The sequence below is a fragment of the Podarcis muralis genome, chromosome 8 (genome assembly GCF_964188315.1).
Source record: "Podarcis muralis chromosome 8, rPodMur119.hap1.1, whole genome shotgun sequence".
NCBI classification, from domain to species: domain Eukaryota; kingdom Metazoa; phylum Chordata; class Lepidosauria; order Squamata; family Lacertidae; genus Podarcis; species Podarcis muralis.
Window position 1 is genome coordinate 11,714,698 of NC_135662.1, and position 12,027 is coordinate 11,726,724.

The following is a 12,027-nucleotide window of genomic DNA, read 5'->3' on the forward strand; positions in this document are numbered from 1 at the left end:
ATATTAACCGGCAGAAAATCGCCACGCTTTTAACTAAAATGTTGCCAGGCACAGATTAAGGAACAATGGGGAGGAAGGAGGCTTTCTAACCCTGCCAGATGCTAGTAAATTCTGAAAGAAACGAAGAAAGGGGAGGGGGAAAAAACCTAACCACCATTCTGGAGTAATGTCATACCTCAGAGACACACGCAAGCACATGGTGGAACGTTAAGAGAGATCCGGTTACAACAAAGTATGTCCAATTGAGTTTTGCATTCCGCCCAGAGCAGGGAAGGGTTAACAGGAGAGGTTGCATGTTCACTTAGCAGTGGAGATTATGGAATGTTTATCCAGCATTCAGATTTCCTGTTTAAGTGTTTGGATTTCCTGAAATCTCTTCTATCAGCCCAAGGGGTGTCCAGTGAGTGGCCTCGCCACCCCACCCCCAGCCCCTTTCGGTAGACTTTCCTTCCTGCTGCCTTATTTGTGTCTCCTTACCGGCCAGGACTTTTATATGGATGCAAGTCAAAAACTTTTAGGCTCCCAGAAAACATCTGTGGATCCCTGGACTTTGGATTTTCTTTCAGTTTGAACCAAGAAATCAAATATCAACCCCCAATTCCTGGGAGTTATCACTGGAGCAGTGTGGACCATTTTTCCCCTGTTCAGCTGCCCGTGGGAAAATAATTTTTAACCTTTAATATGGAATGATGGCCTACATTTTGGCGGGCACTTCTGGAATGGGAGATCACTGTGGACAAGTCTTGGTGAGTTATCAACACCGTCTTTAGGGATGCTAAGTCGAGAGACGGGAGTCCAACTTGTGTCTCTGCTCCTTATGTATGGATGTCTTAAATTTCAAATCACAGCGAAAGTGCTTGTTTTTGCTATGTTGATTGTCTCGTGTTTTAATTGTCTGCAAACGCTTGCTTTTCCTTGCGCAAAATAAATGGTGCTAAGCAATTACTTCTGCAACGTCAGGAAGGATCACTCTGCAAATTTCTACACTCGGCCCAGAAATCCTTACTCGCATTAACTTTTAAGAACTGCTCTTGTGAGCAAGTTTTTTACAGAGCTGGGCTTGCAAAGAAGCCACATGCTCAATCCCATTGTCTTGATACTGGCAGAAAGTTAAGTTTTCACATTGAGTCTTACCCACCAGCAAAAAAAACAACACAAAAAACCTAAAACAAAAACACACACAACCTTCTTCAAATAACTATATCATTATGGATGGATGTGATTTGCATTCCTCACAGGCCTGTTGCAAATCAACTCCAGTTCAGTTTTAAAATTTCTCCGTAATGTGCATGCCCCATTTATTTCTGTTGTCTTTTCAAATATTTCAGCGCTAAAAGGGGGGACTTGGATCAAATGCAAGAAGGGGCCGTGAAGGGGCCAGGGTTAGCCACAGACATCCTTGCTGAAAAATTAGACAGTAATAAAAGTGTGAATATAAAAATTAGCTCTTTGGCTAACGGCTCAAAATTGTATCTGAATGTTCGGGTGGGAGTACTCTTTCCATGTAGTGTGTGTGTTTTTATAGGATCATTATGAAAAGGATTGGATGGTCTCCCTCTGTGCTGAAAGGGGGTTCTTAGGTCTAATCCTGTGTATATATCATCTATTGTTACCTGCAACAAGATCAGACCCTAATTATGCAATATTTCACATCATGGACTTATGTTTAAAATGATATTTTCAACAGTAATCCTGGGAATACTCATTTTTTTTAATTTCTATTTTTATGGAATTTCCATTGTCCGTGGATCAAAAGGGGCCATCTGGTAAAGGGTGGGTTATAAATTTTGCAAATAAATAGATGCAAAGCATGTGGTGCCAAGAATGTGCATTTGGTATAGAGATAACTTTCTTCCACTGACTACCAAGTAATGGTGGTTTGAATCCCCATGACGGGTTGAGCTCCCGTTGCTCGGTCCCTGCTCCTGCCAACCTAGCAATTCGAAAGCACGTTAAAGTGCAAGTAGATAAATAGGTACCGCTCCAGCGGGAAGCTAAACGGCGTTTCCGTGCGCTGCTCTGGTTCGCCAGAAGTGGCTTATGCTGGCCACATGACCCGGAAGCTGTACACCGGCTCCCTCGGCCAATAAAGCGAGATGAGCGCCGCAACCCCAGAGTCGGCCACGACTGGACCTAATGGTCAGGGGTCCCTTTACCTTTTTACTTACAATATTGCATCGGTTCACAGCAACAGTAGCAGTAAAAACTACGCAGGCAAAATATTTACATTTACAGTATAACCACCTTCAGGCATTTGCCGGGATCTAGAGCAAGCAGAGAAATGTCTAAATCCATCACTGGTTGAATCACAGGAAAGGAGGGGAAATGACATCACACAGAGCCCTCTCTACCAATTGTATTTCTATGGTCTGAGTATCTGCCTATCAGCAATATATCTCTGTGGACTTAGCCCCTTCTCATGCTAACTAGGAAGAATAGGCATTTGTTAGGTCTCCCTCATTCTCGCTGCTCAGGTCCAGATTCCCACAGGCTCCTGGTTGGCCACTGTGAGAACAGAATGCTGGACTAGATGGGCCATTGGCCGGCAGCCTCTTCTTACGTTTTTATCAGCTACGGCCCTTCAGGAATGTTGGGGGCAGTGGTTAAGGGACAGGATGCCTAAACAGAAAGGGACAGTATAGTTGAAGAGTAAACAAACTTGATTTAAGGTACCTGGGAGATGCATGGAGGAACGTAGGAAGCTGCTTTTGGTCAGGTAAAAGAGTTTCTCTCTCTAGCCCAGTATTGTTTGTGGCCTGGGGAGGGAGAAAGTGCCAAGCAGAGCCCCCCAGGGCCTGTTAAAAGGCACTGGAGGGCCACATTCATTAACCAGATGTCCGGTTTGCCCAGGGCCGGATTTAGGTTTGATGAGGCCTTAAGCTACTGAAGGTAATGGGGCCCTTTATATGTCCAGCTGTCCTTTGTCAGCAACAAATTGCCGCTGTTTTTTGTGTTGAATATATGCTATATGGTAATTTATGGACCTGATAGGTATCTAAAGCCATTTGCACATAACATATAGGAGCCTACACAACACAAAACACTGTTGCTGTGTGTAGGTTTTATTTTTATTTTTTTATGATATATTTTGGAAATGTACATCCAGGTGGTTTTTTCCTTTTAATTTTTTTTGGGTGGGGGGGGCAAGAGAGTGGGGCCCTAAGCTATAGCTCGTTTAGCTTATACATAAATCTGGCACTGGGTTTGCCACTGCCACTATAGATCGTGACGTGTCTTCTGTACCTTTAAGTTTGGCATAGAAAGGGCACATGGCCTATGCAGAATTAGATAGTCTCAAAGATAAGCCAAAACATGAGTTCATTGATAATTGGGAGCCTCTAAAGAGATATTTAGGGACGCGGGTGGCGCTGTGGGTTAAACCACAGAGACCAAGACTTGCCGATCAGAAGGTCAGCGGTTCGAATCCCCGGGATGGGGTGAGCTCCCATTGCTCGGTCCCTGCTCCTGCCAACCTAGCAACCTGACCCGGAAGCTGTACGGCGGCTCCCTCGGCCAGTAAAGCGAGATGAGCGCCGCAACCCCAGAGTCGGCCACAACTGGACCTAATGGTCAGGGGTCCCTTTACCCTTTACCTTTAAAGAGATATTTAAAAAATAAGTGTTGCAATTTGAATTTGGTCGCAGCATTTGAGTAAGCTCTGTAAATAATTAAAGATATAAGGGTAAGAATAGACATGTCTACACAGATGTTTATTACTAATACGTTGATAATTGAAGGCACTAGGTTTATTAGAGTTAAAGGATGTTGAAAAGGACGGGAAGTCAAACTATGTAACAAACTTATGATTTGAAGACTTACATTTCTTTGAGTTTTATCTTGATAATTTGGATATATAGATACAGTGGACTCTTGGGCTGCGAACATGATCCATGCGGGATGCATGTTCGCAACCCACAGCGTTCGCAACCCGCAGTGGTGCATCTGCAAAGCGCGATTTAGCACTTCTGCGCATGCGCGGCCGCTGAAACCCGGACGTAACCCATTCCAGCACTTCCAGGTTTCGGTGGGTGTGTAACCCAAAAAAACAGGATTGTTTACCTCCTGTCTGGCAAGTTACCTGTTAATGTTTACTGGATTGATACCCTGGGGAGCCTGGCCAATCTTTTGTAATGATAAGTACTTAGTTCCTGAGCCAGGTCACAGGCTCACCCTATTCATACACAGACATACCCTTAAGACAGGACTTGTGAAGGAGAAGACAATGGGGAGGCTCCTCCATCTGACCTTGTAGAGAAAACACCTGGTCAGCCTGGGAGTCAAAATGGCTCCATGGCTGCTCTCCTGTGCAGCTTCAGACATGTGGCCTATATATCTATGTACGTTTTTGCTTGGTACATTTATGAACCTTTATTATATACATCAGACCTTAATTTATTTATTTCAATGATATGTCTTGGGTGTATGGATGCAATTATGACAAATAAAGCATAAAGGGGGGGGGCACATGGCCAACTTGGCTTAGTGCAGCAGTATAACCTGGCAGGCCTAAGCAGGCAATGGATGCTGCATGCCGTATATTTGATTGAACCAGCCTGTTCCCTGGCAGAAGGTTTCTAGGGTGTGTGTGTCTGTTTTCCCCTGGGAGGGAGTTTACTAAGTGCTACCATCTCCATGTGTTAGCCCTGATCCCATATCGCCCATACTAATTTTTCAGGAGGGACAAGTGGATGATTCTCCAATGTCCTCAAAAAATAGCTTTAACAAAGCAGGTCATCTGAATGCGGTTGCTTGCTGTGAGTTTGGCATATGGCGTTTGGGGGCAGCACAAATGGGAAAGGGGGGGGGAAAGAGCGTGGCTTGCAGTATAAGTTGTTTTCCTTTCCCCGAAACTTGTGACTGTGCCATTTTTATAGCAGGAAGGGAGGAGAGAGAGCAGCCAGCGCTGTAGATATGGAAAAGGGAGGCTCGTTTTTGAAATGGGGCTACTGGAGCGTAAGCTGACACATGGAACTTTGTTTCGGTGTTCAGCCCTGGTAAAACTCTGCAGAATGTCCGTTCCTCATGCCTCAGCAAGAGCCCATTTACACAATATGCTGCACAGCTTCCAACATTTCTCCGGTGAAAATAGGAATGTCGTATTTAATAATAATAAATAACAACAACAACAACAATAGGTAAAGGGACCCCTGACCATTAGGTCCAGTCGCGGATGACTCTGGGGTTGCAGAGCCACCCCACAGCGCCACCCGCGTCCCTATTAATAATAATAGCAGTGTTTTATTCTGCGGGTACTCAAGGATACGCAATGCTGACACCTCTCTTTTGCTGCTGTTAAAAAGTGTGGCACTTATTGTAACAACTCCATGTGCTCTAGAAAAACACACACACTGAGTAATAGCAACTTTATTATTTGTAGCCCACTCATCGGACTGGGTTCCCCAGCCACTCTGGGCAGCTTCCAACATATACGTATAAAAACATAATAAAACATTAAATTTTTAAAAAAACCTTCCCTATACAGGGTTGCCTTCAGATGCCTTCTAAAGGTTGTATAGTTACTTATCTCCTTGGCTCGAGGGTTACATAACCCTCCAATGTTTTTCCGATGAAAATAAGGATGTCCTACACAGGTGGCACTGTGGGTTAAACCACAGAGCCTAGGACTTGCCGATCAGAAGGTCAGCGGTTCGAATCCCCGCGATGGGGTGAGCTCCCATTGCTTGGTCCCTGCTCCTGCCAACCTAGCAGTTCGAAAGCACGTCAAAGTGCAAGTAGATAAATAGGTACCACTCCAGCGGGAAGGTAAACAGCATTTCCGTGCGCTGCTCTGGTTCACCAGAAGCGGCTTAGTCATGCTGGCCACATGACCTGGAATCTGTGCACCGGCTCCCTTGGCCAATAAAGCGAGATGAGCACCGCAACCCCAGAGTTGGTCACGACTGGACCTAATGGTCAGGGGTCCCTTTACCTTTAAGGAAAAGTGGGACGTTCCATGATCAAATCAGAAACAGGGACGACTTCTGTAAATCCGGGACTGTCCCTGGAAAATAGGGACACTTGGAGGGTCTGTATGCTCTCCCACCACCCAGCACCCCAAATTACGGATTCAGACACAAGAAAAAATATGACACCTGCAAGCATGGCTTTATAATACATCTTTCAGAGGTGCAAGAGCAGCAGCAGAAGGTCCCCGGTTTGATTTCTGGCATCGCTAGTTAGGACCAGGAGAAGACCCTGTCTGAAACCTTGGAGAGAGCTGCTCCAGTCAGTGTAGACAATATTGAACTAGCTGGACAAACGGTCCGACTCAACATGAGGCAGCTTCCTAGATCACTGTGCATTATAGGGATGGAGGACAGTTTCGTTTGGCCCACAAATTCACTGCCAGTTCGCTCTTCTCAGACTTGCGAGTGGAACAGGGCACAGTTAATCTGAATTTTCCAATGCAGTTTCGGTTCAGAAGAAGGGAAAGCTCTCCCAGGGCAGCTTGCATAAAATAAACATAGCACTGCAATATACCATTCCACTAAACAATAATTCAAAGCAGCAGTTAAAATCGCAGCCATGTGTAAACAGCCTCTCAAAATTATTCAGAGAAACCAGGGGCAGGGCAAGGGGACTGTTCCAGTGAATTTCTACAAAGTTAGCCCACAGTTTCTCATAGGTGAGTCTCTGTAACAGCAGTGGCTTCTTTCTTCCCCTCCCAAGGAACCACAGGCCCACTCCTGCAAATTTGGTGTGGGGATGCTCCCCTAGCTTTCCCCCTAAATATTTTTATACCTCTGCAAACCTTGGCATTCCCTCAAACCTGCTGTTGATACCCTCTTGTACCTTCAGTAGAGAAGTTACCTGAGGCTCCAGGTGAATGGTATCTTTTAAAGATCTTTTTAAATCTATGTGAGCAGAGAAAGTCAACCCGCTCCTTTCTTGTAACTTGATTGGGAGTATGTGGGGCATAGGCCTAATTTGGCAGCCCTCTCCTTGTCTTCCATCTTCTATGGGCTTAGTTGTTAATTCCTACTGGAAGGAGCCCCATTTGGAAGTTGTTGTTTAGTTGTTTAGTCGTGTCCGACTCTTAACCGTGGCAATTTTCCCTTTTGCACTGGGGATGTTCACCTATGTGAGCAGACAAGTCCCATGGTCAATGCCAAGGTCATCGTCTTCTTCTTCTTCTTCTTCTTCTTGTTTAGTCATTTAGTCATGTCTGACTCTTCGTGACCCCATGAACCAGGAGCACACCAGGCCCTCCTGTCTTCCACTGCCTCCCACAGTTTGGTCAGACTCATGCTGGTAGCTTCGAGAACACTGTCCAACCATCTCGTCCTCTGTTGTCCCCTTCTCCTTGTGCCCTCCATCTTTCCCAACATCAGGGTCTTTTCCAGGGAGTCTTCTCTTCTCATGAGGTGGCCAAAGTACTGGAGCCTCAGCTTCAGGATCTGTCCTTCCAGTGAGCACTCAGGGCTGATTTCCTTAAGAATGGATAGGTTTGATCTTCTTGCAGTCCATGGGACTCTCAAGAGTCTCCTCCAGCACCATAATTCAAAAGCATCAATTTTTCAGTGATCAGCCTTCTTTATGGTCCAGCTCTCACTTCCATACATCACTACTGGGAAAACCATAGCTTTAACTATACGGACCTTTGTTGGCAAGGTGATGTCTCTGCTTTATAAGATGCTGTCTAGGTTTGTCATTGCCTCTTTAGCAGCCTCTAAATTCACTCTTCAAACCAAGGACCAAATGAAGATTTCACAGCAATCGAGAACAACAGCCAAGCTCTTTTCGGGTGCGCAGACTGAAGATTTGGTCCAAATGATAAAGAGGAGCATCTTTTTGCCAGGAGGTTGCTGTGGAATGCGCTCGGTTTCCTGCATCTGCATTTTGCCAACACAAAGAAAAGCTTTTCCTGTCCAGGGAGCTGCTCAGTCTGCAAACACTTAAAAGTCAACTTCTTGGGAGTGACTTTCCCACATCTTGGAAAAGACTGGCGGTTAGCTCCCAATTCAATTCCTACTGGTGGTATGTGCATGTGTCGCAGTTACAATAAATCTCCTTTAGCAAAGAGCAAGAGAAATGTGTTTTTCCCCCCTTCCAGTTGCCAGTGGTAGCACTCCAATAATACGGTGGAGGAGCCAGCTTATGTTGCATCCTGTTCCTAGAAAAACAAGGGCATTCCTTTACAGCAGACTTGTAAATAGTCACTTACATAAGAGGAGCTCTGCTGGAGGCCACAGTGCCTTATAAGAAATCTACAGCGGTTGGGACAAATGCCACTGAGGCCAGAGACATAAGTAGGTGGAACCACAGATATCTGTCTGACCTTTTACAGTAGACAAGAGAAAAGCCAGAGATTTCTACACACCCCTCTCTGCATCCAGGTAAGAGCCACGGATCATAGAATCATAGAGTTCTGGAGATGGAAGGGACCCCAAGAGTCCAACTCTCTGCAATGCAGGAATCTCAGCTAAAGCATCCCTGAAAGATGGCCATCCAACCTCTGTTTAAAAACAAGGAAACCTGGGAAGCTGTCTTAGAATCATAGAATTGTAGAGTTGGAAGGGGCGCTGAGGGTCATCTAGTCCAACCCCCTTTAGTGCAGGAATCTCAGCTAAAGCACCCATGACAGATTCAACCTCTGCTTAAAAACCTCCAAGGAAGGCGAGTCCACCACCTCCCGAGGGAGTCCGTTCCACTGTTGAACAGCTCTTACTGTCAGAAAGTTCTTCCTGATGTTTAGTCGGAATCTCCTTTCTTGCAACTTGAAGTCATGGGTTCGAGTCCTACCCTCCAGAGCAGGAGAAAACAAGCTAGCTCCATCTTCCATGTGGCAGCCCTTGAGATATTTGAAGATGGCTATCCTCAGACCGTTGCTTGGTCCCAGCGCCTGCCAACCTAGCAGTTCGAAAGCACCCCCGGGTGCAAGTAGATAAATAGGGACCGCTTTCTAGCGGGAAGGTAAATGGCGTTTCCGTGTGTGGCTCTGGCTCGCCAGAGCAGCGATGTCACGCTGGCCACGTGACCCGGAAGTGTCTCCAGACAGCGCTGGCCCCCAGCCTCTTGAGTGAGATGGGCGCACAACCCCAGAGTCTGGCAAGACTGGCCCAAGGGCAGGGGTACCTTTACCTTTACCTTTATCCTCAGTCTTCTCTTTTCCAGGCTAAACATACCCAGCTCCTTCAACCATTCCTCATCAGGCTTGGCTTCCAGACCCTTGATCATCTTGGTTGCCCTCCTCAGCATGGGCTTTCACGTCGTACGCTGCTTAGAGGTTTTAAAAAAATATCAAGTGCTTTCAAAATGTTTTAAACAAACTAGCTGTCCAGTGAAAGGTGGGGTGTGAAAAATAAAAAGGCCTGATTTTTGGGGGAGGAGGGCTCTGCTTAGTTTCCAACGTTTCCACCCCAGTTGCTCCCTAGGAGATTTTCTGCAATGCTCCTGCAATGCTACCACATCACTGCTGTCTAAAGCAGCTGTAGAGTGACAACAGCAGGACAAAAAACAAAACCAGAACCTAAACAACCCCCTGAACATTTATGGTATGAGAAGTGAGCAGATTTCATCAGGAAGTTACAGGATATGCATCAATGGGAAATGAAATATGGCATCCTCAAAACATTTGCAGGTACAAAAAGTGATATTGAATATGCACATTTGGAGGGGAGCCTTCCCGGGTGGCCTCGCTATAGGGAAACTATTCATGGCTACAGCATCAGCACTGCATTTTCCTATGTGTGGCGAGTCATGCATGCTTCCTGTTTCTTGTTTCTGGAATTAACGCCGGAAAAGAGAGAAGGAAGGCCTTGGCAATCTCCAAAACTAGGCATTAGATCTCCAGAGCTGAGCAAAATCAAGAGAAACAGCAGCGGGGGACGGGGACGATGAAGGGAAAGCGATCGACACCCATCCCCTGAAATGTTGTTTGTTAATCCAAATTTGGTGTTTGCTTTTTAGACTTTGGGGTTTTCATTTTGAGTTCATATGAGAGAGACAGAGACTTGTCAAAGGCATGCATATTCCCATGGCCCTAAAATTTGATGCGGGAGACTAATGATTTTCTCCCCGCCCACAACCACATTCCTTTGCAAGATGGCTGTCTGAAAAATTTGAAGCAGGCCTCTCAAGAAGAGATTCCACAAGCTTGAAATCTGAAATATCTGCCCAGCCCTGACTTAATCTCCCCTTCAACGCTGAATTACCTGCAAGGATTCATTGCACTCATACAGGAAAGAACACAAATGTGACAAGGGAAGAGAAAAAGAGCAAACTCTGTTCTGCCACATTTCCTCGCGTACGGTGTAACTTGGAGAGGAAATACCAAAATACCACCAGAAAGCTTATTCCCACAGTGCATTCAGCCTAATCGAAACCAGAAGCACTCAGCGTTGTCCCTGTACAAAGGCTACTCTTGCCAGACTTCCAGATCAAAGAGACTCTGAAGAACCCCAGATATTCAGCATCCCTCCAGAATGACCCTCTGATTCCTCGAGAAGGCCATCTTTTGCTAGCAAATAGTGGTTGTCCAAGGAACATTACAATCCCATGGAACGGATGCTGGAATTCCACAATGCCTCATTATGCTATGCTATGTTATATTAATTGCCACTGCTAATAGACAGCATCTTAAAAAGCAGAGACATCACCGTGCCAACAAAGGTCCGTATAGTTAAAGCTATGGTTTTCCCAGTAGTGATGTATGGAAGTGAGAGCTGGACCATAAAGAAGGCTGATCGCTGAAGAATTGATGCTTTTGAATTATGCTGCTGGAGGAGACTCTTGAGAGTCCCGTGGACTGCAAGAAGATCAAACCTAGAGTGGCTAGAGATATATTTTTCTCTGGCTGCCCAGCCCAGCAGAGAGCCAAGCCCATACCTTCCAACATTCCACGGATGAAAATCGGGACGCGAGAGTGCGGCACCAAAAAGGTGTGTCTTTCAGTGCTACGCTCTCACCCAAGTCAGCTGGCTCATGTGAGAGTGCAACACCATTACAAGCTCCAGGGTCATCTGCAAGTGCTGATTCATCCTGGAGCATTTGGGGATCAAATCAGAAACCAGGACAGCAGCAGCAACAACAACAACAACAACAACAACTTATTATTTATACCCCGCACATCTGGCTGGGTTTCCCCAGCCACTCTGGGCAGCTCCCAACAGAATATTAGAAAGACGATAAAAGATCAAACGTTAAAAACTTCCCTAAACAGGGCTGTTTTCAGATGTCTTCTAAAAGTCAGGTAGTTGTGTATTTCCTTGACATCTGATGGGAGGGAGTTCCACAGGATGGGCGCCACCACCGAGAAGGCCCTCTGCCTGGTTCCCTGTAACTTGGCTTCTCACAGCGAGGGAACTGCCAGAAGGCCCTCGCCGTTGGACCTCAGTGTCCGGGCAGAACGATGGGGGTGGAGACGCTCCTTCAGGTATTCAGGACTGAGGCCGTTTAGGGCTTTAAAGGTCAGCACCAACACTTTGAATTGTGTTCGGAAACGTACTGGGAGCCAGTGTAAGTCTTTCAAGACCAGTGTTATATGGTCTCGGCAGCCACTCCCAGTCACCAGACTAGCTGCCACATTCTGGATTAGTTGTAGTTTCTGGGTCACCTTCAAAGGTAGCCCCACATAGAGCGCATTGCAGTAGTCCAAGCAAGATGTAACTAGAGCATGCACCACTCTGGCGAGACAGTCTGCAGGCAGGTAGGGTCTCAGCCTGTGTACCAAATGGAGCTGATAAACATAGGAAGCTCCTTATATCACAACAGGCTCTTTGTCTATCTAGGCCAGCATTGTCTACTCTGACCGGCAGCTGTTCTCCATGGTCTCAGGCAGAAACAGAGACTGAGAGAGTGGGGTGTCTTTACACTCCCTCCCAAACTAATACTTCAAACTGGAGATGCCAGGGACTGAACTTGCAATCTTCTGAATGGAGGCCTCAGAGATCTATTATTTAAACACGGTCACATTTTTGTGTGTATGCATTGCATGTATGGATGTGGCTTGGTTTTGTTTTCTCCCTCAGTTACTCTGGAATAACTTATTTGACACATAAACTCCCTTGGGGCAGATGTCATAACATT

The 12,027-nt window shown here is 46.0% G+C and overlaps 1 protein-coding gene across 2 annotated transcripts in view; it reads left to right on the top strand.

The window, feature by feature from the left end:
• Window positions 1-260: 260 nt before the first annotated feature.
• The window catches only part of ASAP1 (ArfGAP with SH3 domain, ankyrin repeat and PH domain 1), a 144,884-nt gene continuing 133,117 nt past the window's right edge, over window positions 261-12,027 (top strand). Inside the window, exon 1 of one of the 2 annotated variants that reach the window (XM_028736148.2) lies at window positions 261-746. The gene's annotated coding sequence lies outside the window, so the exon portion shown is untranslated. The remainder of the gene's footprint in view (window positions 747-12,027) is intronic. The other variant, XM_028736145.2, reaches the window with a different exon arrangement.